The sequence below is a fragment of the Monodelphis domestica genome, chromosome 1 (assembly GCF_027887165.1).
Source record: "Monodelphis domestica isolate mMonDom1 chromosome 1, mMonDom1.pri, whole genome shotgun sequence".
NCBI classification, from domain to species: Eukaryota; Metazoa; Chordata; class Mammalia; order Didelphimorphia; family Didelphidae; genus Monodelphis; species Monodelphis domestica.
The window spans coordinates 326,969,097-326,995,541 of NC_077227.1; the positions used below are offsets into that span (position 1 = coordinate 326,969,097).

The following is a 26,445-nucleotide window of genomic DNA, read 5'->3' on the forward strand; positions in this document are numbered from 1 at the left end:
TCTTTTTTTTTTAACTTTTGGAAAGGTGTTTGGTCTTTGTTGATAGACCTAATTGGAATAGGATTAAACACTGATAGGGTTGGTTTTGATTGGGCTGGATTGGATTGGAACTTTATGGGGTGGTTGTTATTAGTGGTAGTTTATAGGGAGTTATAGGTAGATATAGGTAGTTTTAGGTAGTAATTATAGGTAGTTATAGAATAACTAGTATAGACATTAGGAAATTGTCTATCTCTTTCCTATATGTCTCTCCTTTACGATATTCATTTTTCTATATTCTTTTACTATCTCTATTTTAATTAAACTAAATTGTTAATTGTTAAAAGCTGCTAGAAGTTTTCTTTTCTCTGGCTTAAAGGGATAATATTAATTTATACCTCTACTTTATTCTTATTAAAACTTAAATTATTAAAAGCTGCTCTCTTATTTTGTCAAAAATCCTAATTAAAAATCCTTACATTTAATGATGATGATTATTAGAAGAATGAAGTCATTCCCTTGTTGCTGACAAATCTTGAGCTTGTAGTCCACTAAAATCCCAGATCTTTTTCAGATAATCTGCTCTCTAGTCATGCCTCTTTCACCCAATAACTAAGGTTGAATTTTTTAGCCCAATTATAAGACTTTACATTTATCTCCATTCTGTTTCATCTTATTAGAGTCAGCTCAATGTTCTAGTCCATCAGGATATTTTTGAATTCTGATTCCATTATTTAGTTAGCTGCAATTTCCAGCTTGGTGTCATTTATAAATCTAATAAACATACAAACTATGTCTTTGTCCAAGTCACTGATAAAAATGTTAAGTGACATAGAGTCAAGCATAGATTTCGAAGACCCTACATTAAGGACTTAATTCCAATTTGACATTGATTTATCAATGGCTGTTCTTTAAATTCAACCATTCAAATGGGTTCAAATCCACCTGGCTATAATCTAGTCCACATCTTTCTATCTTGCCCACAAGAACAGCATCACAGATTTTGTTAGATGCTTTACTAGAATTCAGTTTTAGTCTGGAGTCTAATTTTAATCTATGCCATGTTCTTGTTCTACCAATTTAATAACTTTATCAACAAATAAATTTAGGTTAATGTGGCATGTCATATTCTTGGTGATAATGTTGTGTCTTCATGATCACTATTTCCTTTTCTAAGTATTCACTAACTATCCCTTTTCATAATATGTTCTAAAATTTTTCTAGGAATTAAAATCTAACTAACTGGCTTAGAATTTATAAGGTTAATTTACCTCCATTTTGTGAAAATCAGAACATTTGCCTTTCTCCAGTCTGACAGTACCTTTCTAATTCCCTATGATTTTTCAGAGATCAATAAATAGTTACTAAATCTGCATCCTAAAACACAGTTAATCTGGGTCATATACCTAAATTCATCTATGATACTAATATTCACTTTTTAATCTCATCACTTTTCTTGGGTATAAACTTCTTAACCACGTTTAATCTATTCTTCTCAATTCAAAGACTATTTCTCCTTGAAAAAGAAAACAAAAACAAAATAAGAGTTTGCCTTCTCTCTTTTTTCATTATTATTGTTTACTATCCATCTCTGGGAGATAACCTGTCCTTCATTTGATTGTCTTATCCCCCTAAATATTTTTTCCTTAAAAACTCAAATTTCATTTTAGTTTTTACCTGGTTGTCAGGATTAGCTCATTCTGACCTAAGACTCTTTACATTGTTCTTGTAGGTGTAATCCGTACTATTTTATTTATCCTGTTACCTGTCCTTGGTTCTATCATCTTTACTTAAAAAAAAAAAAATCCAAGTTAGTAAGTGAGTTTCCTGTATATCCACATCAGTATCTTTAGGCAAGTGCCCATTTTGTTCCTTTTCAGAATTGTCTGTGGCTTGAAGACCAGTCTTGCTTTCAATGAGTAATGTTTTAAGTGCTGATGAAGATGAGGGCACTGGTCCTATATGTCAATGGGGAAGATACCCCAAGTTGTGTCTGTAGGAGTGTGATTAGATTTGAATGGTGCCATCTGCCTTCTCTAATCCCATTCCCAACTGTGGCCAATGACATCCATTGTAAAAAGTCTCCCTAGAGTGAGAAGAACTGTGTGTGACTAAAGAGTCCATTCAAGGTCTGAGATAGTAACATCCTACTAATTATTCCTGTTATTCTTTTCAGTCAGCTCCTGAAGAGGGCACTTTTCTGGAGGAGGCCTGCTCAACATGGCTGTATTTCTTCCTTCACTCTTTTTGGACTGAACTGAGTACTGGAACTAGTATTAAACTTTAAAAGAATCAGGAGAACTAAGTTCAAGAATCAGAGAATCTTACAGCTCAGAGAGATCTCTAGTCTAGTGTTGGCCATAGGGTGTGATTTGGGGTAAAGCCACTCAAAATCATTGTGTCTCAATATTATTTTATGAAAAGTGATGGATTTAGATTAGGTGATCTGATAAAGTTCTTGGAAGCTCTGAATATTTTTATTTCTTGATTCTCAGCTCATTTTCTATTCTAACATTTTGTATCATTGGATTATAAGGTCTCTCTTCCTACTCTAACATTCTATGTACTATGATACTAGAATCCTTTCCAGCTCTGAAATTTTGTGGTCCCTCTCAACTCTACTTTGATATGTTGATGGATTTTTCTCCTTCTTTTAGCTCCCAAACCCTTTTATTTGTATCTCTATGTATTAGATGAGTAAATTGAGGCACAATGAACCGATATTCCCAAAGTCACACAGGTGGCAAGTGGAAAATCCAGGATATAAACCCATATTGTTAGACTCCAATCTAGAGTTCTTCCCTCTAAAAGTCATCTGCCTATATCGATGGCACCAACAATATTTTTTCTTTAGCACTGTGTCCTTGGTTTTCAATGAAGGATGAGGTACAGCTAAATATTTCTTGTGTATATCACACCCATCCATTAGTGCAGATTGCTTGCTGTCCAACCCTGCCTTCTCATCTTGTGAGGTTCTTATGCATGCCTTTCTATGGGACCCTCTTAAAAGAACTGTCCAATACACTAAGGATCTTCCTTTGTTCTTCTAATAGTTTGTGAAGCACTCAGCCTCTCCCCACCAATTATCCCTCACTCTCCAACATGAACAGCCCACCTCTTTTTTCTAGCCATATATTTCTGTGACACCTATTCTGCAATATTTCTGTGATTACCCTCTAGTGTTCCATTAGGTTGTGTTCCTAAGACTGTGGTATGTGATTGTGGATGACTTATGGTGTGCTTGATGGTTTTAAGCATCTAGAAAGGATGAGGGTTAGGGATACAGCTTAGGAAGTGTCAACAGGAAGAGGGAGGCTAAAGCTACAGGAATATATGGGGATTGGAAACAACTCCATCTACTTCTTAATTCCTTCAAGGTCCAACATCAGATATATGATTTTATCTTTTCATGGCTAATAGGATACAAAATAATCATCTTTGAGCTGATATGAAAGTTGAGATTGATAGGGAGAAAGGGAAAAGTAGCCTAATCTCTTCCTCCATTCCTGCTCCCACCTCTCAGCAGTTGTGGTTTCCAATAGCATGTGGATTTTGTTGGGAAGGGAAGAAAAACATAAAAGTCAGATTTGACATATTTTGGAAGTTGATGTTGCACCCTGTAGGTTGGAGGCAGATCCAGCAAAATACTTGTTCACTTTAGAGCACATTTCCTCTGTGCCTTCATTAGCATTTAACATTTGAATCAAATTATAGATTCAGAGTCCAATTCATTGAAATAAATCCTCGTTCTGTCTCGGCCGGTACAACATTTGGCACAAACTCCAGATAGGAAGTCAGACATTACAAGGATGGGAAATCAGTCATTACATGGAGAGAACAGACGCAGCTGGGACTTGGGGTGGGGTGTCAGGAAGGGTTGAGGAGGCAGCAGAGAGAGACTCAGAGAATAAAAGAGCTGGTAGAGATGTTACAGATCTTCTAATCCAAACTCTTCATTTTGTAGATGAGGAAAATGGAGCTCTAGAAAGAGAATTTGTCCAAGGTCACTTGGATAATAAGTAGCAGAGTTGGACATGAACTTAGGTCTCTGACTCCTAGTCCAAATGTTGACAGGGTTCAAATTCCCATAAGAAAGAAAAGGAAGAGGATAATATTGGGCTAAAGACACAGAATTTCCTGAGGAGTGGTGGGATGAAAGAAAGAAGAAAGATTTGTTTAGATAGCAATGCTCCAAAAAGCTGCACTTTGTCCAGGCTTAACACTCTTGATCTTGAAAAGTCAAGAAACAAAGTAGGGAGAGGATTTTGTTCAATTGACTGACAATGACAGGAAACCCCAAGACCTATGGAATTAATATGTTGTAATTATGTATTGACATCTTTTAGCCAAATGAATTCTCTAAGTTTTATAGTCTAAATCTAGAACCTAGACCAAAGTGTCCAAATCTCTCTGTCTTTAGATGTGAACACTTGCAGGGCTTAAAGTGAAGCAAGAGATGTTTTTTGAAATGTAGGAATGGGATGTTAAGTCAGGAGAAAAGAAGATTAAGGGGGGGGGGTCATTATTGCTGCCTTCCCATGACCACAGAGTTGTCATTTGAGTAAGGAGAAGGAAAAAAGGAACAAGCATTTGTTAAACACCCAGGCACTGTACATAAGCACTTAACAAATATTCTCATTTGATTCACATAACAACCCTGAGAGGTAAGTGCCATTTATAGTTGAGTAAACTGAGGTAGAGGTTAAATGTCTTGTCCAATGCCACACAGCTAGTGTTTGAGTCTGGATTTGAACTGAAGTGTTCCTGACTCCAAGTCCAGTGTACTATCCACTATGCCGCCAACTGAAGAAGGATTAAACTTATTCTTCTCCATCAGCATCAGTTTATAAATAGCTCGGAAGTCTAGGTTAGCTCAACTCATTCAATAGACAGTCTTAGAGGGAAAAAGAAGCTAGTCTCTTTGTCAAGTTATTAGGAACAAGCAGCTGCTGCCTTCCTACTTCATAAGTTAATTGCTTATTTTAATTTTTTTTAATTGTATCACTGGTATAATTCTAACCTCCCTGATATTCCATGACTTTATAAAATCAGAATGTCATAGATCTACCAGCTGATATTTCTCATCTATCAAAAAATCATTTTGAATTTTGATTCTATTGTCCAAAATGTTGTTAATACTCCCACATTCCTCTCACCTGAAAATTTGTTCCTCCCACCTCAGGTTATACATGTATTACCATGTGAAACATATTTCCATAATTCATTTTTATAAGCAAATAATCTTATAAAACCCAAACCCTAAAACATATACCCCCAAAAAACAAGTGATAAATCATATGTTTTCATCTGCATTTCTATTCCAGCAGTTCTTTCTCTGGGGGTAGATAGCATTCATTTTTTATAAGTCCTCAGAATTGTCCTGAATCACTGTATTGCTGCTAGTAGCAAAGTCTATTACATTTGATCATTCCATAGTATTTCACTTACTGTGTATAATGTTCTCCTGGTTCTGCTTATTTCACTCTGCATCAGTTCACATCATCAGTCCAGCTCTTTCTGAAATCATCCTGTTCATCATTCCTTATAGTATTCAATCACCATCATATAACACAATTTTCATCCATTCCCCAATTAAGGGACATTCTTTTAGTTTACAATTCTTTGCCACCACAAAAAGAGCAGCCATAAGTATTTTTGTACAAACAGGTCCTTTCCCATTTTGAAAAATCTCTTTGGGATACATACCCAGCAGTGGTATTACTGGACCAAAAGGTATGCATTCTTTTGTAGCCTTTTGGGTATAATTCCATTGCCCTCCAGAATGGTTGGCTCAGTTCACAACTCCACCATCATTAATGTCCCATCACATACAAATTTGATAACCAAATTTGAGCTATATTTTCATCCAACCTTTGATGCTAGTTTTATTTATTTTTATTTTTTTATATAAAAGCCTTACCTTCCATCTTAGAATCAATGTTGTATATTGGTTCTTAGGCAGAAGAGTGGTTAAGGGCTAGGCAATGGGGATCAAGTGACTTGCCCAGAGTCACACAGTTGGAAAGTGTCTGGGGGCAGATTTGAACCCAGGATCTCCCATCTCTAGGCTCGGTTCTCAATCCCCTGAGCCACCCAGCTGCCCCCTGATGCAAGTTTTAAACCGTACAATTTCAGTGACAGAACTCTTTGGCCATCAGGTCTTTCAAGATCAGAGATAGAAGAGCCCTTTGAGGCCAAGTTAGTCCAGCAATCTCATTTCATAAATGAGGAAAGTGAGACTCAGAGAGGCAAATGATTTGTTCTCAATCATCCAGGTAGTAAGTTGCAGAAAGTTGCAGAACTGGGTTTCAAACTCAAATTCTTTAACTCTAGAATCAGAGCTCTTTATGCTGTATCACACTGATGACTGGAGGGGAATTTTTTTTTTCTCATGGAAATAAGCAATGGCCTTATTTGCTGAGGGAAACTCAAAAACTGGGAAAGCCAATTTCCAGAGTTCCAAGGAAATTTATAAAAAGAATCCAATTAAAAAAAAAGTTTTAGAAAGGAGAAAACAGACAGTTCCAGGACAGCGCCAAACCAAAAGTTAGACCTTCAAATTATTGAAAGGTGAATGGAAAAGAAAATGCAACATATGGAAAAAGAAGCATTTTACTTATTTCACAAAGCTGCCAAAAACTACCAGACCTTTTCAGAGAGAATGTCAGAGGCCTGAGCATTAATTGTGGGGGAGTCACTTCCTCAAATCTTTCTCTTATGCTCCATCCTCTCAAGATATAACTACTATAATATATAATCATAAGATCACAGAATATATGCAGTCTTGGAAAGAATGTTAAAGTTTTCTAGTCCAGTCTTCTACCCAATGCACAACTTTCTTCTGCAGTATTCTGGATAGGTGTTTCTCCAACCCCCATATGAACCCTTCCAAATGAAAGTACTGTTTCTTGATGTGGCCCTTTCCATTGTGAGATAGCTCTACATACTAGGAGATTCTTCCACAAACTGAACCAAATTCTCCTTCTCTGTAACTTCTAACCATTGCTTTTAGTCCTAGCCACTGGAGTTGTACATTTGTTATTCCTGTTCCATAGCAGCCCTCTAGAGTTTATAGCTCCTTAGCTTCATAGCTCCTTGTTGCCCTGAGTAAAGTTCAGACTCTTCTGCCTAGTGTTCAAGCCCTTCTATAATCCACTAACTTCCTACCTTCCACTCTATTCTCATTTTTTCCTTCTCCTTGAACTTGATGTTAGTCCAATTGGACTCCTCCCTGCCCCTGAAAATGCCCAGTGCTCTTGTCTTTTTTTACTCTGTGCTTTTATTCACTATGAACCTTTGGAGCCAATGTTGACGTGAGGAGACACACAGACACTTTGCCACTGATTGCAGGGAAGAAAAAGAAACTCTCTTAAAAAGGGTTGAAGAATGTCTCTCCTCTTTTAAGTCAAACCTGCCCCATCCCCCACAGGCAATTGTTTAGTAACCAATTATGACAGTCTCACGAAAAGTGCTCTAGGCTTGGCTGAAAACTTGGGTAATATAAATGACCAGGTAAGTACGAGATATAATGGGCCCCATAGAAGGCAGTCTCTAAAAAGTAAGGCATTGGCAGTTGGTAGGAATAGAGAAAGTTTTCTGCTAAAGATAGATTTGAGCTGAGTTTTGAAAGAATCCAGGAAAACTAAGTAGTGGAGATGAGAGGGCAGAGAATTCATGTGGGACAACCAGTACAAAACCTTAGAGAGGCCTGGAGTCAGAAAGCCTTGAGTTCAAATTTGGACTCAGACACACACTAGCTGGGAAAATCACTTAACTCTGTTTGTCTCCATTTCTTCATCTGTCAAATAAACTGGAGAAGGAAAAGGCAAGTACTTTGCCAAGAAAACTTCAAATGGGGTCACTAAGAATTGGGCATGACAGAAAAAAAAAGACTGAATGACAACAATAGTTTTGCTAGACAATAAAGTATGTAAAGTAGATTCAAGAAGGAAGGAAAACTAGGAAGGGGCTAGGTCATGAAGAACTTTAAATGCTAAGCAAGGATTTTTTATTTGATTATGGGGGTAACAGAGGCATTGAATTGGGAGAGGCAAGGTGACACAGTCAGGGCTTTATTTTTATTTTTAATTGAAAATTTTATCCAATTAATTTAGGATATTTTTCCATGGTTACATGATTTATATTCTTTCCCTCCCCTCTTCCCTCCCCCCATAGCCAAAGGGCAGTTCCACTGGGTTTTACATGTGCCATGGATCAGGACCTATTTCCATAATATTGATATTTGCACTAGGGTGATCATTTAGGATCTACATCCTCAATCATATCCCCATCAACCCATGTGATCAAGCAGTTGTTTTTCTTCTGTGTTTCTGCTCCCACAGTTCTTGCTCTGAATGTGGAGGGCTTTTTTTTTTTTTAGATGTTCACTGTGGCAGCTGAGTAGAGATTGGAGTAGGGAAAAGTCCAGTCAAGAGGTGAAGATTAGTCAAACAAATTGTATATGCATGTGAGGGAATATTGTGTTGTAAGAAACTAGAGATGTAAAGAATATGGAGAAAGATAGGAAGAGATACAAAACTGATGGAAAGCTAAGTAGGATCAAGAAAATAATATACACAATAGTTACTGCAATGGAAACAAGACGAATAAATCTAAACCTGAATGCTATGTCATTATAATGAAGAACTTCACCCAATGAAGAAATGAAAAAATGCACCTTCCTCTCTTCTTTGCATAGATGAAACACTATGATTATGAAATATGGCACATGCTGTTGAACTGCTTTGCATCTTCCCAATTTCTCTTTTATTCTTTGATACAAGGGATGGCTTTATGAGTAGGGGAAATGTAGTATTAGCTGAAAATCTCTGTCATAGGGACAATGGATACTGTTTCTTTAATCTTGAGAGACTGAAAGTTTTATTGTCATTCTGAAGAGACTATTAATTGTGACAACTGAAGAGAAACTTTGAGAAGAAAGAAAAAAGAATGAAAAGAATTTTTCCCCTGAGAAAAATGATTTTAACTATTTTATCATGAATAAATAAGATTATCTTTTAGTCTTTAGCTACCATCTTGAGAGTTAAATGATAGGGTTATATTCCAGAAGTGAAGCCCAGAGGAAAGGTTATGGTTAGTTATTTTTTTTCACACTGAAATGTTGTAAATAATTATTGTTTTATTTCATTATATTATTATATATTATATTATACTATTAAGTACAATAGTAAGAGTAAGAAGAGAAGTAAGAAGAAAAAAAGAGATTCATTAGTAAGTAAAGCTGATGTACAGCTATATCTAAATCCATCTGAGATTTATTTCAAATATTGCATTCATTTTATTTCTAAGTAATCATAATTTCAAATTCAGGATTAGTCTATTTTTCAAAACTCTTTCCTCATTCCTTTGCTCCTGGCAATCCAAGGAATGTTTCCTACCAGAGAACATATTCTAAAATAGAGATAATTGAGATTGAGATTGTGAGCCCCATCTTGTTTGGTAAACAAGAACTAGTTTAAGCTATGTATGTCTGGGGAGAGGGAGGGGAGCATCACAGGATCCTTGGGTGGGCATTGGGCTAAATAAGAAGGTCACTCTTAATCAGACCCAATCTGATTTCTTAATCTAGAAATTGGAATCCTTGGATCAGGCATGTGATTTTCCATCATCATGAAGTAATCAGGGAGGGATTGTAAAAAAGCATCCTTCTCATTTAGTTTACTGGAGGGCTAAATAATGAGTTTCCTAAATTGTATTTAATGATTCAATATATTGAATGTTTTTGTCTTTGATCACCAAAAGAGATCACTGACCAGTTCATCTATTGGTTATTGCTTGCCTAATCAACAAATTGATTTTCTTACTTGGAACCCAGGCTCTCAGAATTTTTAATCATCACACATCCATCCATCCATACATCCATCCCTCCATCCCTCCATCTATCTATCTCTCTATCTGTCTGTCTGTCTGTTTCTGTCTATATTCTTTTCTTGTCTGTAAGTCCTTGCTTTTCTAGAATTTTCGGTGCTTAGAATGTTGGCATGTTTCATGATTTAAACTTCTATCTCCCATGCAATTTTGCCAATCTTTGCTTGTGATAGCAGAGACAGGAAACCATTGTCTTTACCTATAAAATCAAGGTCTGACCCTGATCTATTTTGTGGTGTTAACTTATTATATAGAGTTGGTCCCAGGTGTCCTTACATAAATCCCAGAAGACTGATAAGAAACTGATAAAGACCCAGTATCAAGTCAAGAGGATACCTGATGCAGTGTGATACAATGGAAAGAAAAGTGAATTTGGAGTCAGATGACCTGGGTTCAAGTGTCTTGACTTCTCTGAGTCTCCTTAGTGTCTTCATCAGTAAAATGAGGGAGTTGAAGTAGGTAACTTATAAAGTTCTTTCAAGCTCTAGTTTTATGATCCGAAGAACTCTTCCTTCTCCAACTGTGGCTTGACAATCACATCCCTGATGTTGGGAGTTGTCCCTACACTGACTCAGTCAAGGATATAGTCTGTTTTCTCCTCTAGCAACTCTGATCCACTTATATCCTTATCTCTCTATTGACTGTATTGCCTGTGAGCCTTAACCCAGAGACAATCCTTTTTAAGACCTCTTCTTGCTCTAAGATATCTCAAATTAAGCCTTAAGATTTATCTTATGTGAATTAAAGGCCTTACCATTTCTGACTCTTCTGTGAAAAATTCTAGAGCCTTAAGTCTACTCTAATAGACCAAGACAAATTATTTCTGATAACCTCATACCCCTCTGCAGAAATGAGATGGAAAGTCAAACATCCATCATTCAGCAAATTCATATTGAGCACCTCCTGTGTTCCAGGACTTGAACCATCGGGGACATAAATAAGTACAAGGCATGGAACTTGCCTTCAGGGTAATCACTAAAAATATAATGTCCTGAGTGACAAGGGCCAGGGGGGTTGCAGATTCACTAGCCTGTAGTTCTTATACTATACCCTCAGCTCTAGTTTGTAGGGGGACTGTAGGGGACATGTGTGAGATAAGGCTGAAAAGAAAGGCTGAGGTCAGATTGGGGAAGGTCTCCAAGGTCAGGTTAAGGAGTTCAACTTTATTCATTAGTTTATTGAAAACCTTTAAAGATTTCTGAGTAGGGAGTGGTGAGATTAGAGTGAGGCACCAGGAGGATTAGTCCAGCAATGGTTTGAAATGGAAGCAGAACAAATAAAGAATTTGTTTAAGAGTCTAAAGAACTATGAGGAGGGCTTAAAGCAAGGAAGAAGCAGTGTAAGTAAAGGAAGAAAACCCAGAGTGATATTGGGGAGATAGAACAGAACCTGACAAGAGGTTGGATGTGGGAGAAGAAAGAGAGAATGAAAAGCCTACAAGCTTTTGAACCTGGTTGATTTGGAAAATGTTGGTGTCATTAAAAGAAAAAGAGTAGCTAGAAATAAAGAAAAATATCAGCAGGGACCTCAGAATGCTAAAAAACCCACCTCGGACACTTAATAGATTAATGACTCTAGACAAGTCACTTAACCTCTTTGTCACTGAGTTGCCTCACCTGTAAAAGAGGTGGGTTGGAGTTGAAGGACTTTAAGGTCCCTTCTAGCTCAAAATCTATAATCTTATGATGCAAGGATCCTCTGGTATTAAGAGCTGGAGAGAAAGAGAGGAAAGGAGAGAGACAGAGAGATGGAGAGAGAATAGAGAGAATGGGAAGAGAGAGATAAGACAGAGAAGGGAGAGAATAAAGAAAAGAGAGAGAGAGAGAGAGAGAGAGAGAGAGAGAGAGAGAGAGAGAGAGAGAGCAGATCAGTGACACAGCCCAGGTGGGGGGTGGGTCCAAGGGGGAAATGGAACAAGTTAAAGCTTTTGTGCCAATAAGCATTGTGATGTTTATGACTGGCCACTGCACTTTTTAGCCTAGGCAAGATAGATGGACACAAACTAAAAATAAATAAATTGGTTAAAAGAACTGAGAATGTCTCACCTGGAGAAAAGAAGACTTCAGAGGGGCACAATATATACTTCCAAGAGCTAATAAGTTAAATGACAGTAGTATCTTACATTTATGGTGGTGTAAAGCTTTGGGAAGCTAGGTGATACAGTGGGTAGAATACTGGATCTGGGGTTTAGGGTTAGAGTCAGGAAGAATAGAGTTCAAATCCAGCCTCAGATTCTTACTAGCTGTATGACCCTGGACAAGTCTCTTAACCGTGTTTGCCTCAGTTCCCTTATCTGTAAAATGAGTTGGAGAAGGAAATGGCAAACTACTCCAGTAAGAAAACCCCAAATGGGGTCACAAAGAACTGGACACGACTGAACAACAACAAATCCTCTTTTTTCAACTCTCTTGATAATCATTGAAAGTATTATTATCAGGCCCATTTTGCAGATAAAGAAATTAAAGTTTGCAGTGGCTGTGAGACTGTCCACAAGGTTTCAAAACTAGTAAGTAAAAGAAAGAGGATTCAAACGTAGATGTCTGCTAACTGCAGTAATAACTACTGCCACCACAACCATCACCCTCCTCACAATAATAGTGAGCATTTACACAGCACTTTAAAGTTTACAAAGTGCTTTATATAGTTTATTTCATTTGGTCCTCATAGCCTCATGAGGTAAGGGCTTTACAGGAGTAATCATCCCATTTTAGAGACAGGAAGTTGAAGTAAGTTAAGTGATTCATTCAAGATTATAGAATCAGTGTCTTAGCTAAGATTCACACAGAGATCTGATTCCGACTCTATTACTATCCACTATCCTACATTGCTTCTTATTTCCTTAATTACACTGAGTCCACCCCTGAATTTTATAGATGATGAATAGGATTAAAGTGACTTGGTCAGGGTCACATTGGGGCAGGGAGTGGGTGGTGGGTGGGTCCAGATTTGAATCCAAACCTGCTGCCTCAAATTTTGGTCTTTATTCTGCTTGACTCTTAAATTTCAGTTTCTTCATTTGTAAATTTAAATATCAATACTTACACTACTTACCTCACAAGATTATTTGGAAGAAAGCACTTTGTAAATCATCAAATTCCATGTTTTATTTATTTACTTTTGTATTTTATTTTTAAAATTTTATCAATTAATTTTATTATTTACTATTACTAATAGGAAATGTTTTTCAAATTGAATTGAATTGAATTGGATGAGAGGGACTTTCCAAGTTCAAAATATCTTCTTAGTGAAGTGTGCCTTTCTTTTTCCTTTTTAGTATGTCCTCTTTCTGCTTCCCAGAGATCCAGCACTCCTTTGGCTATCGGTCCCAGACCACATTTTTACCAGGTAAGCATCCCTCTTCCCCCTCCCCCCCCTGCCCCCTTTTCCCCCTCCCGTACTTGCCTAGAGTAGAAAAGTCATCTCTTGTCATTTGCAGAACTCTGCAATGTCAGAAGATGGCAGCAGTTCATTCATGCATGAAGCAAAATCTGCTTCTATCCTGAAAAGGTCCTTCCGGAAAAGTGAGGCTGCTTGTTCGAAAAACAAATGAAGCCAGTCTCTTCCCCATTTAATGACGTGAGACTTCTGGGTGTTTTGACAGAATGAAAAGCCCTTTCTTTCCCGTCTTTTATGGCGGTTTCCTCTTTGTCATTGCAGTGGTGACGACATCTCTGAGGACAAAGAGAAAAGTGCCATTTGGAACTGTTTTAAAACAGGCTTTTTCAGGTCTAGGACTGAATATCTCCCAAGGACTTCAGGCTTTTCTGAGGTGCTTTTCAAACACTTTGATGCTTTCTATGACAATTCACAGAACGATGGAATGTTAAAGCTGGAAAAGACCTTAGCATCATGGAACCCCAGAATGTTAGCAAAGGAATAGTGTTTAAATACTAGAACTGGAAGAGGGGTTAGAACACATACTTCAAGTCTGAAGATATCTTAGAGGTTATTTAGACCAGTTCCTTAATTTTACAGAATGGAAAACTGAGGCCCAGAGAGGGTGGGTGACTTCTCCAAGTCATGCATTAGTGAAAGAATGGACACTAGTGTCCAGGTTTCCTGACTCTTGGGGCTAGCGTAATGCTCTTTCCACCACACCATGATTGTGGATAGAGAGTTTGGGGACTTGTTAATGAAATTTTGGGCTTCCAGAAGCAGAAGAAGAATTGTGTTATGGATAGAGGAGGGCCTTGTAGGAATCCTTGAAATCACACATTAGCTCACTTTCATGTTGGGGAAACAACATGCTATGAATATATAAGATATATACAATATAAATGGGAGTCAGTCTTAGAAAGAAGGTACTAGCTTGCCAGGGAGTGAGGGGGAGAGACCTGAAAGGCCTTTAGAGAAGGTTTATCAATGATTTCTTCTTATTAAATACATTCGTAATCCCTACCTTTCCAGCTTGTTTCACACTGCCACAGGCCATCTGGAATTAATCATGTATATATATATTCTTCATTCTTTTACTTCACTGCCTTTCCTCATAGGTCCCCTGAAGGCTGAAATGTCCTCTTCCTTTGCACCATGGCATTTGTTGACATTCCTCCTACTTCAAGGTCTAGATCAACTGTTATCCCTTCCATGGAACTTCCCCTGATCCCTCCAATTGGAAATGAATTTCTTCCTTCAATAATTTTAGTTCAGTTCAATTCAGTGAACATTTCTCAAATTCGTACTACATTCCTATTTTATATTTCTGTTCAATATCTTGGGGATGCAGAAATAGAAATCGACATAATCCTAGCCCTCAAAGAGCTTACAATCTAATAGTTTCTCTCTTATTTGCTCCACAATTATGTATCAGGGGAAGTCATTCGAGTGCACCGTTTAAGTCATCTTTGTAGGAATCCCAGAAGGACCTGTAACCCACTCAGAGTCAAGGTGGTCTGGGTTCTATCCCAGTCTTTGCAATTGATTCATTTAATCTCTTTAAGCTTGTTTCCTCATCTGTAAAATGGGAATAATAGCACTTGTCTTGCCTTTTTGTGGGGCTATTAAGACAGTTACGAATATGAACGGTTTTCTAATCTATAAACTGTACAAACATGAGAGATTATTACTCCTCTACCTCCCTGAAAGGTTGGTTCTGTCTAGGCATGTGAGTGACACTGACATCAATTGCTCCACTCTCCTTCCTATCGACATTGATAATGACACCATATTTCCCTGGGTTCTAGGAAACAGAACGAGACAGCCCAATTAGAATAATTCTGAGACCTAATTAGAAGCCAGGTATTGCTTGACAGTTGGAAGCTTCCTAGACCTGCTCCCTGGATTGATTACCCACATGATTGATTGATAGGGAAGTGCCAGCAGGCTCCCAGGAATGCTCTCTCAGTGAGTGCTTGATGTCAGGATGAACAAAGATAATGATAGACTCACAAACAATGCCAGAAGCTCAGAGCATGAATGAAGAATGATGATTGTGAGGAAGGGTTTTGGCACTTCTCAAGCTGTATTGCCAGCAGTGGCATTTCAGGAATGCCACCCAGGGTAAGATGCTCCTGACGAAGAGAGCTGCTGGGATAACAGTATCTGGGTTGTGTGTAGAAAGTTGGGACAGCAAAAGCGGACCCCAGTGAGGGAATGACAAATTAGGATTAGAACTCAGATCTGATGCCTCCTGCCTCCTCCAAGCCTTATTTTCCACCTCAATGAATTTATAGACCAAAATAACTATTATTTCATGAGGCTGCTGTTTGGACCAGTTGTGGGCTTTGGATAGAAATTGCAGATACCAGCTTTGTTGCTAAAGGTTTCTGTGAAGTTCCCAAGTCATACAAAGATGAGGCATCTCCATTAACTGGTCTTTACTACTAACTGTCAAGGTCATTCAACTTGACCTTCTCCCCTAGCTCACTTTTCCTCTTTCCATAAATTCTTATCATCTTTCCTAGATTTTCCTTTCTTTTATCCTTTTTCTTTCTGACTCCCCTTGCTCACCCCCCCTCTCCTTTAAATAGCCATTTTTAAGCATTTAAGTACCGTGGACAAAGCCCTGTGCCTGAAGTCAGGAGTCAGAAAGACTGGAGTTCAAGTCCAGTCTCAAATATTCAGTAGCTCTGGGGCCTTGAGCAAGTTGTTTAACCTCTGCTTGTCTTGGTTTCCTCAACTGTAAAATGGAGTTGATAATAATACCGACCTCCTAGGGTTGTTGTAAAAATCAAATGAGATGATATTTGTGAAATCCTCAGCCAGTGCCTGATATATAGTAGTTCTATATGAATGCCTGTTGTTCAGCCATTTTTTCAATCATGCTTGACATTTCATGGCCCCAGTTGGGGTTTTCCTGCCAAAGATACTGGAATGGTTTACCATTTCCTTCTCCAGTTCATTTTACAGATGAGAAAACTGAGACAAACTGGGTTAAGTGACTTGTCCAAGTCACACAACTAGTGAGAGTCTAAGGACAAATTTGAAATTGAGTCCTCCTAACTCCAGTCCAAGCACTCTATCCACTGTGCCACCCCGCTTCCCTTCTGCATATAAATGCTACCTATTATTATTTCCATATGACATAATCTTGAGAAGGAATCAGGTTTTTATTAGTGGGAACAGTAAGGCAGAGATCATCCATAAAACTCTTAGAAGAGTCCAACTACAGAAGAGAACTATAGCTGTGGATTGAGTTGGAAGGGGTCATAGAAACAAATTAGTTGAATCCCTTCATTTAACAGATGGGGAAACTGGGGTCTACAGAAGGAAGCAAATTGCCCAAGTGCAAGGTAGAACTACAATCTAGAACTTGGGTCTCCTGCCTCCCTGTCCAAAGCTATTTCTCTTCTGGGCATTCCTCTCTGCCGCCTCCTTTCTCTCTCTCTCTCTCTCTCTCTCTCTCTCTCTCTCTCTCTCTCTCTCTCTCTCTCTCTCTTTCTGTGTGTGTGTGTGTGTGTGTGTGTGTGTGTGTGTGTGTGTGTCTGTCTGTCTCAGTGTCAGTCTCTCTCTGTCTCCCTCTCCCTTTCTCTCTCTCTTCCTCTCCATCCCCCCCCCCCTCTCTCTCACACACACACACACACAATCCTACTAACAAGGGACCAGGAGGGTATTCTCTGCACTTTGTTGGTTAAGGACAGAGGGTCACCTCTCCTTGGAAGAGAAACCAGATTTTAAAAGCTGACCCAAATCCAACTTTATGGCTTGTATTTTCTTTTCTCACCCCCACTCCCCACCCCATACTTTGATAACCAACTTCCCGGCCCATCCTATCTTGCTGGTCTTTGATCTGCTTCTCCTCCCCTTTTTCTTTTCTGAGCAAAAAGAAATGTATTGTGGTCAGAGCAAAGCAACAGGTTTCAGCAAAGTCCCTTCTGAGTCACTTCATTAGTCTAAGTATTTTCCCAACTGGTTAGTAGTGGTTTGAGTCAAGAGTTTTAAGTTCAAATCCAATCACTATCTCCTTGTGTGACCATGGGTAAATCACATCTCTTTGGGGCTTGGTTTTCTCACCTGTCATTTCAGTTTTGAATTAGTTCAAGGACTCTTAACCTGGGGGATGTGAACTTATATGTGATAAATATTACATCTTTATGCTCACTAACTTCTAACTGAAATTTATCATTTCCTTCAATTACTTAAAATCAAGGGATTTTTAGGGTATACTAGACTCCTCAAGGGGTCCATAACCCTCATAAAAAAAGATAAGAATCTTTGAACTAAATGATCTCTAATTGCATTTCCAGGGCTGACATTTTGAATTCTATGATTCTTGGGCCCCATCCAATTCTGAAGTTTTTGTTGTTCAGTTGTGTCCAACTCTTTGTGATTCCTGATTGACATTTTTAAAATTTTTCAGTTCATTTATTTTTCATTGTCAGGAAAAAACACACTTCTATATTGGTCATTGTTGTAAGAGCACACTTATAATATAACCAAAACAAAAAAAAAATCAAAGATACATTGATGAGACGACTCCAACAGTACTTGACATTTTCTTTAAAAAGATCCTGGAATGGTTTGCCATTTCCTTTTCCAGTTCATTTAACAGATGAGAAAACTGAGGCAAATAGGGTTAAGTGATTTCTCCAAGGCCACACAGCTAGTAAGTACTTAAGGTCAGATTTGAGCTTAGGAAAAGAAATCTTCCTGACTCCAGTCCTAGTGCCCTATCCATTTCACTACTTAGCTGCCCTGAAATCTTACAGTCCTATATTTCTGTGGGCCTTTCTTGATCTGACATTCTGGGATTCTAACACTATATGCTTCTAAGATTCCTCCAAGCTCTGAAACTCTTGAGTCTATAATTCTACAACTCTCAGTCTTGACCATTCATGGTCAAGTGGTTGACTTCCTATTTCAGGTGACTTCTGAAGCACTCTTCAAAAGAATGCATTTCTTCCCGTCCTCAGTTAGAGATTATGTTTTGGTTAATTGACCACCAATTTGATTTCATCGCTGATGGAGGCAGAAGACATAGCTAAAACTGATATTGATTTCTTTCTCCTGAGAGGAAAAAAAAATACCTTAAGAAAAAAGCAGCCCCACCAATGGTTAAAAGTCCTTAACCTTGACCCTTAACACTCCCATCCCAGCCTGTAGTGTTGTATAGAATCAGTGTGGTATGGAGTAAGAGCATCTAGGTTTGAATCCCAATTTTTACTGCCTAGGCAACTTCAGGCCCTTTACCTAGTCTCTCACAGAAAGACCTGCAAAGTGGTTGGACTAAACGATCTGTAAGTTACCTTTGAACTCTAAGTTCTCTGAATCTGTGAACGTTTACATTGGAAAGCCAACCATACTCACCTTTGCCTGTTGAAATCCTACTCTTTCTTCATGCCTTTCCTGTAATATCTAGATTTCAGAACTGTTGTGAGGATTAAGTGAGGTAAAAGCATGTACTAGTAATGGTGGTGGTAACTAATTAAAGTACTGATAAGGAAGGCTGCTAGGTGGTGTACTGCATAGAGCATCAGGAGCATTCCTCTTTCTGAGTTTGAATCCAGCCTTAGACACTTACTAACTTTGTGATCCTGGGCAAGTCACTTAACCCTGTTGGTCTCAGTTTCCTCATCTGAAAAATGAGCTAGAGAAGGAAATGGCAAACCACTTCAGTATATTTGTCAAGGAAACTCCAAATGGCCTCACAAAGAGTAGGATGGTATAGAACAACAACAACAAAATGGTAAAGCCCCTATTTATATAGGACCTATTTTTATTCATCTTTTTATTTCCCTCTTTTAGCCCTTTGCATCATCATCAAAAGAGACAAATTAGACAACTCAAATATATTCAGAAATTTCCCTCAAATCTTGGATCATCAAATGTGTGATAGAGGAATTATCAACTCTTTCTCCATTATACCCAAACTAACTCTTTAATATAAATGTCAGATCTAGGAGGGTATTATCTAGAAAGTATCTTATAGTCCATCTAAGCCCCTCATTTTACAGATGAGGAAAATGAAACCCATTTAGGTTAAGTGACTTATTAAAGCTCATCCAGGAAGTAAGCATCAGAGGTAGGTTTTGAACTCAGGTCCTATGCATCAGAGTTAGGCTTTCCCCCTTTCTATTGCTTTGAACCATAGATTAATAGAGCTGAAAGGAACCTTTAAGATTACCTATTTCAATCTCAAAAAAAAATACTTCCTGAATTGTGAGGTATATCTGGGTATTGCGTGTCATGGAGAACGAGGAGTCTTGTGAGGTCAGGACCCTGGTGGTCCACAAAGTGGAAAGAAAACCTTCTTTGGGATTCTTCCATCTTCCATTTACAGACTTGCCCTTTCATTGCATAACAAAGAGATGGAAACTGCACTGGGGAAGGAGCAAAGACATTTAATGAATAGCTTACAGCTCAAAACCTAGCCATTGGCAGTGAGTGAAGATGTCACATAATAGAATGTGTCGGCTTTTTTTTTCCTTCTTCATGAATCAGACCCATGAACTTGAAAGTGACAGAGGCTGACTAGCTATTAGCAATGTTCCCCTGGATTCTGCTTGAATATAATTATTGTTAAATAAATGCCTATTGTATCAAGGTGCCAGGGATAGAGAACATGAACTTTCTTTATAAATTTCTCTAGCTTAAGGATGTTGGAAAGAACAGGAATAGGAAATAACTGGCTGAATCCAGATCAGGTGAAGTTGAGTCATTAAGGTTTAATGCTGGGCCCTCTGTTTGCTTTATATTCCCCATTTTAGCTCTTTGGCCATCTGAGGTTAAAGATTACTGAGGTAACTGACAATAAATGTACCTGACATCATGACCTTTGAGCGGTCATTAGAAGTCACCGAGATCACATTTTATATGACATCCTGGGATGGTGAAAGTGACTAGGGTGGGAACAAAGGTGGACGCCCTGTTTTATTAATATTAAGAGGGACAGTTACTCTTGCCTTGGCAATTAGGCCAAAGGGGAAAAAAATTCTCTTTTATCAGGAGCCTGGGCTTCAATGTGGCATTGTTCTCTGCGGGCCTGCCTCTGGGATGTTTCCAAGTCAAAGGCCTTGGTGTGGATGGAGAGTGGACCTGTGGAATGAGTCAGCGTGGCAATGTAAATACTTCCTCACTCAGTTGCACTTTTCAGATGGGTAAAATCAACTTTAATTTCCTCTGAAAATTAATTTGCATTTTTAGTGAGTAGGGTGCCAACAAAGGAAGGTTGGTATATTGACCAAAGACTTCCTTCTATCTTTGTGAGCATAAATAGTGGTATTTTCTTCAGCTAGGTTAGAAACTCTTCCCCTACAGGTGAAAGCCTGCCCTAGCCCTTTGAGTCCTGCTTAGCATGAAGGTATCCTTTAAGGGTGGAAGGTGCCTGAGACATGGAGTCAGGAGGACCAAATCTGCCATTAATATTTGTGGTGTCACTTTCAGTGAGTCATTGCTCCTTTTGGGGCTTCAGTTTCCTTTCCTGCAATATGAGGGGTTAGATTAGATGCTGTTTATGTTCTCTTCCAATTCTAATATTCTGTGATAAAGATCATCAAAATAAGCCATAAGACTGGTTAGCTTGGAAAAGAGGAGATTCAGAAGAGAAACATGATAGATACATTTGAACATTTAATTAGGTAGAACAGAATTGGACTCGGATAGCAAAATGTCACCCATTCCAATATTAGGATCATTCAAGAAATCCTTGAAGAATATAACCACAGAAATAACCCTATTTAATCATATAAGACATGGTGGTGCGTGCCTTCCACCACTGTGATGGAGATCCAGCAGAGTTCTGATTGAAGAGTTCCTCCAGGTGTTTGTGTTTTGGGGAGGGAGGAGTCATTATACTGATTACATCAAAGCCTAAAACATTATAGAGCATGCTGATGAAGATCTGTTATCACTCAAATGAGTTTTGTCTATCTATTCACAAAGAAAAGATCAAATGGTTGAAGAAAGTCCAGATTTCATCATGCATTTGGATGGACACCCCGTGAGCTTGTCCAGTGGTACCCATAGCTGAGATAAACAGTACAAATGGACAGTATAGACAGGCTTACATTTAAAAATGAAGAGAGTGAACTGGATTGTTTTCAGGAAACCACAAAGCTCTTTATTTACCTCAAGCTTCCCAAGAAAACATGGGCCAACCTTTTTAATACTAACATTTTATTGGTCGTGCATTATGACCATTAGATACAGATAACCATTCACTCAGAAGAACTAAAGATGGGTATCATTGCTCTCTAGCAATGGAAATATGAACAGGCTACAAAATATAACCCTATAAGAAGCTCCAAAGAATAATGATGTCATCAAGGAATTGCATGTCAAAAGAAAGCAAAATCTTCAGCTTAGTGAGTGAACCCCTTGGGGTGAACTTTGGGGAAAATATGGAAAAGAGTCACAATGAGCAGACATGGAGTTGTGATCTGCCTCACCAGGAGAAACTCCTAAATCATGGAGAAGAGCAATTAGATTTGTGCTGCTTGGCCTCAGGGGGCAGAACTAGCTGCAAATGATAGAAAAGCAGATTTTGGCTTTCTGTAAGACAAACTTCCTAACAATTAAAGATATCCCAAAGCAAATTGGGTTGCCCTAGGAAGCAATGGATTTTTCTCATGACTGGAGTGCCTCAAGAAGTTTAATGACTACTTGTCAGGGATTAATGTTCAGGTATTTAGTGGATTGGATTATCTCTGAGATCTCTCTTAAATCTGAGATTTCATGATTCTTAAAATGTTTTATAGTACTAAAACATAATGGATCTCTAATTATAAGATACCTTTCTGATCTGACATTCAATGTTCCATGTTCAAGCATTTTATTTTCCAAGGGTCCATAGAATATTGACAGTCCACGAGTTTATCTTTTGAATGATAAACTAATCTATTAGCATTTATTGTGTAGCTGTTCTGTGGTATAGGAGAAAGGGTGCTGGCTTTGAAGTCAGAGGATCTGAATTTAAATCCTACCTTTAATCCTTACTACCAATGTGTCTTTGGGTAAAACACTGAAGTTTTGTGCATTTCAGTTCCACATTTGTAAAAACGAAAGGGTTGGACTAGATGATCTGTCTCTAAGACCTCTTTCAGATCTAAATTAATGATTCTAGGTGCCCATCCCTTTGTTAGGCAATGCTTATTAACATCATAGAAATAGATTTCACAGACCTTGTCCTTGAAAAACTTACAGCCTAGTTAGGGAAATAACTCTAATACAAAAAAACCTAATAGTGAATGATATTAGACCATAAATAAAATGAAGTGCTAATTGTGTGACATATATATGAACTAAAGAAGTTCAGAGAAAGGGGAAACACAGTGAGGGCTAGAGCTGTCATTCAACCTGGGCCTTCAAGAAAGCAAGTATAATGAAAAGCATCTTGTTTTTGTAAGTAGAACTGAATTTTAACCCTAATTATGTTGCTCTTGGACTATATAACCTTTAGCAAATAACTTCTTGAGTTTAAGAATAAAAATGATTGTATTCTCTACCGCAAAGGATAGTTGTGAGGATCAAATAGAGTCAGCATGGAATAGAGATGAGCATCCTGATTTGGAATACTCTCCTAATTCATAGGATCTAGGGTCATATCTCAGCTGTCCAAAAGTAGAATGGTATATAGCAAATTCTTTATCTCTAGAAGTCTTCAAGTATAACCTTGACTGACTACTTATCAAAGATACTAGATAGTTTTGACTTCTTTATCTGAAAATTGCCTATTCATGTCCCTTGCCCATTTATCAATTGGGGAATGACTAGATTTTATCAAAGATACTAGAGATGAGAATCTCTTCAAATTCTGAGGTTATGAGATTTTATTATTATGAGAACCCAAATCCTAATAAAAATATGTCACAAAATTATAATAATAGAGGGAAGAGTTGATGAGGGCTCAACATTGAGTGGCAGCAGTGTTGACAGAGAATGGAAATGAATGGAAGAATTATTGCAGACACAATCTAAGATACTTCCCCAAAAGACTTTTTCTGTGACCTCATTGTGTTAAAAGGATCCTCAAGGCTAGGTTACTGGAATGTTCCAAGGTTTTCAAGTGTGCTCCAGGTTCCCAACTATGTCTATTCTCCAGTATTAGCCTAATTAAGTTTGAAGAGGTTAATTGCTAACACATTGTTGACTGGGTAACTAAGTTTTTGGTTATGTTGACCAATTAAACAGATATAAATACAAAATAACCTTCTGTCCTATGTAGTACCATTTTATTTCAGCAGTGATGATGGTATGGTGGTAGAAAAGAAGAGGTTATTAAAAGTTACTAAAATCCTATTGTGTTTAAACCACCCACAGACATTAAATGAATTGTTGGTGCTCTTAATTTGTTCACTTCCATATCTTTTATGGTTTAAAAATAAACACACATACACACACATATATATTTGAATCATATCTATATTAACATTCTTGGCATAAATGAAAACAGATAAAAAAGAAGTTGTAATTACATAGTGTCCTTGAACAAATGAATAAAAAAATTGGTAGAGTTGGTTTTATTGTGTACTCATCATTTCATGACACTTTTGGTCATCTAAACTTGCATTGCTCATGACAAGAATAAACAGAAAGACCATAAGGTAGCTTATGAGACAGTGTTACCAAGGATGAAAAATAAAACTATCAATCAGCAAGCATTTATTAGGTACCTCCTGTGTGCTGGTCATTTAAAAGACAGAAGTGAAAGTCCCCAAAGAAGTTGAAAAAGTCCATGAGGAACTTAACAAGATCCCTCAAATTAAATCAGCATATACCTTGGTACTCAGTGACTAAAAGGTATAGATAGGCACAAGATGGAAGTGCAAAAAAGTTAGAAAACATATTTCATAAATAAGAACCTGAAAAGGTCAATGATTACTTAGATTGCTTACAAGTAATTACTTAGAAGTAGGTAGATAGGTAGGTAGGTAGGTAGGTAGGTAGGTAGAAAGATAGATAGATAGATAGATAGATAGATAGATAGATAGATAGATAGATAGATAGATAGATGGATAGATAGATGGATGGATGGATGGATGGACGGACGGACGGACGGACGGACGGACAGACAGACAGACAGACAGACAGATAGATAGATAGATAGATAGATAGATAGATAGATAGATAGATAGATAGATAGATAGATAGCTCTATGTAGGCAGACATATCTATAGATAGGGATATAGATACCTATCTAGAGAGCTCTACATAGATTTATAGCTCTGAGAATTATATTATCTAGGCCAGGATATAGGTACATGTATGTGTGTGTATGGAAACCCAGTTAATATCATTGAATATAGAGAGAGACCTATACATCTATAGATATGCCTATAAACACACATATATACATATATGCATAGAGAGAAAGAAACAGAGAAATAGTGACAGAGACACAGAAAGACAGACAGAGAGAGAGAGAGAGAGGGGGGGGGAGAGAGAGAGAAAGAAAGAGAGAGAGAGAAAGAGAAAGAGAGAGAGAAAGAGAAAGGAAGAGAAAGATAGAGAGAGAGAGGGAGAGAGAGAGAGAGAGAGAGAGAGAGAGAGAGAGAGAGAGAGAGAGAGAGAGAGAGAGAGAGAGAGAGAGAGAGAGAGAGAGTATATCAGGTATCTTTTAAGCACTCTGATGGGGGCAGCTAGACAATGCTGTGAATAGATAGAGATGCTGGACCTGGAATCAGGAAGACATCTTCCTGAGGTCAAATTTGGCCTCAGACACTTACTTACTAGCTAAATGACACTGGGTAAGTCACTGTTTGCCTCAGTTTCCATATCTATAAAATGAGCTGGAAAAAAAAATAGCAAACCATGCCAGTATCTTTGCCAAAAAAAACTCAAATAAAGTTACAAAGAGTTGGACACAACTGAAACAATTGAACAAATGTGTACTCTGAAATATACATATATGTAATATATATATATACATACATATATATATATATTTGGAATTGACTATCTTAACAGATATAAAATAACTCGTAATTGATGTGGGAATCCTTTCAGAATCAGCTTTTGGTATGTAGCTGGATCATGAACTAGCTAGGACAAAGTTAAAAATCAACACAATTTTTTTAAAAGTTAAAAACTAGAAAACACTTCATGCAGTTAAAGAAGTTCTGACTCTAAAAAATGGGAAATGGATAAAAGCAAAGACATTGACTTTGACCTTGTAATATTATTGCTAGAATGCAGTGACTTTTTGGCCATAGTTCCAAAATATTTTTCAGAATGATTGAACCAATTAATGGTTTGATCAACAATGCATAAATGCAGTGTTCCTGTCTTCTTATAGCCCTTCTGACAACCACCATTTTTATCTTTTGTTATCTTTGCCATATATGATTTGGAACATTGGAGTTGTTTTAATTTGAAAATTTTCTGAGTATTTGTGATTTGTAGCATTTTTTAAAATGTTGATAGCATACTTTATCTGACACCTCTTCCTATTATTTGATTATTTATCTAATAGAGCATGATCTATTTGATCATTTATATATCTATAAAACCTTCAGGATATATATATCCTTCAGGATGAATATAAAGCAACATCTTTGATGAAAATATGATAAAGGAATAGATTTTCAATTTTATTTTCTATGGCACATCTCATGTTGGCAAGCATAAAATTTAACATTAGTATTTTTTTTAAAGCAAGAAGCAGCATGCCAAAACAAACAAACAAACAAACAAACAAACCTACAGGAAAGACTAAGAAATCTTGGGTTCAAGTCTCTGCCTCAGACATATACCAGGTCTAGGAATTAGGGAATTTGAAGAAGTATTTATACAGAAATGTAGGTTGGAGAAAGGATCTCCTTTGGCTCCAGTGATAGTAGTGACTCTTAACTGAAACCAGCCAGCTGTTAATATGCAACACCTGTGCAAACACCTGATCAGCCAGGTAGCTACTAAAACCTGACCATTGATAGGAACTGAACTCCCTTATTTATAACTACCTTTGTGACCTCTATCACTGCTTAGTGTGCATATCAGAGGGTAGTCTAAATAATAGCCATTACCCTATTTGTCTTGGGGAAGCCTGTATCCAGATCAAGATCATAATGCTAGAAATCTTGTTTATAACTGGTTCTCTTTGTAGGGACTTTGTTTAGGCTCCTGCTTATTGCTGGAAGTCTGAGTCCTCCCATTTAATATATTTTCCCTTGTCATTTTCAGTAAGAGTGATTTTTACTACCTTAT

The 26,445-nt window shown here is 37.7% G+C and overlaps 1 long non-coding RNA gene across 1 annotated transcript in view; it reads left to right on the forward strand.

Moving 5' to 3' along the window:
- The window catches only part of LOC130456355 (uncharacterized), an 85,638-nt gene extending 72,407 nt beyond the window's left edge, over positions 1-13,231 (forward strand). The window contains exon 3 of the long non-coding RNA XR_008915097.1: positions 13,142-13,231. This is a non-coding gene — a long non-coding RNA (uncharacterized LOC130456355). The remainder of the gene's footprint in view (positions 1-13,141) is intronic.
- Positions 13,232-26,445: the final 13,214 nt, after the last annotated feature.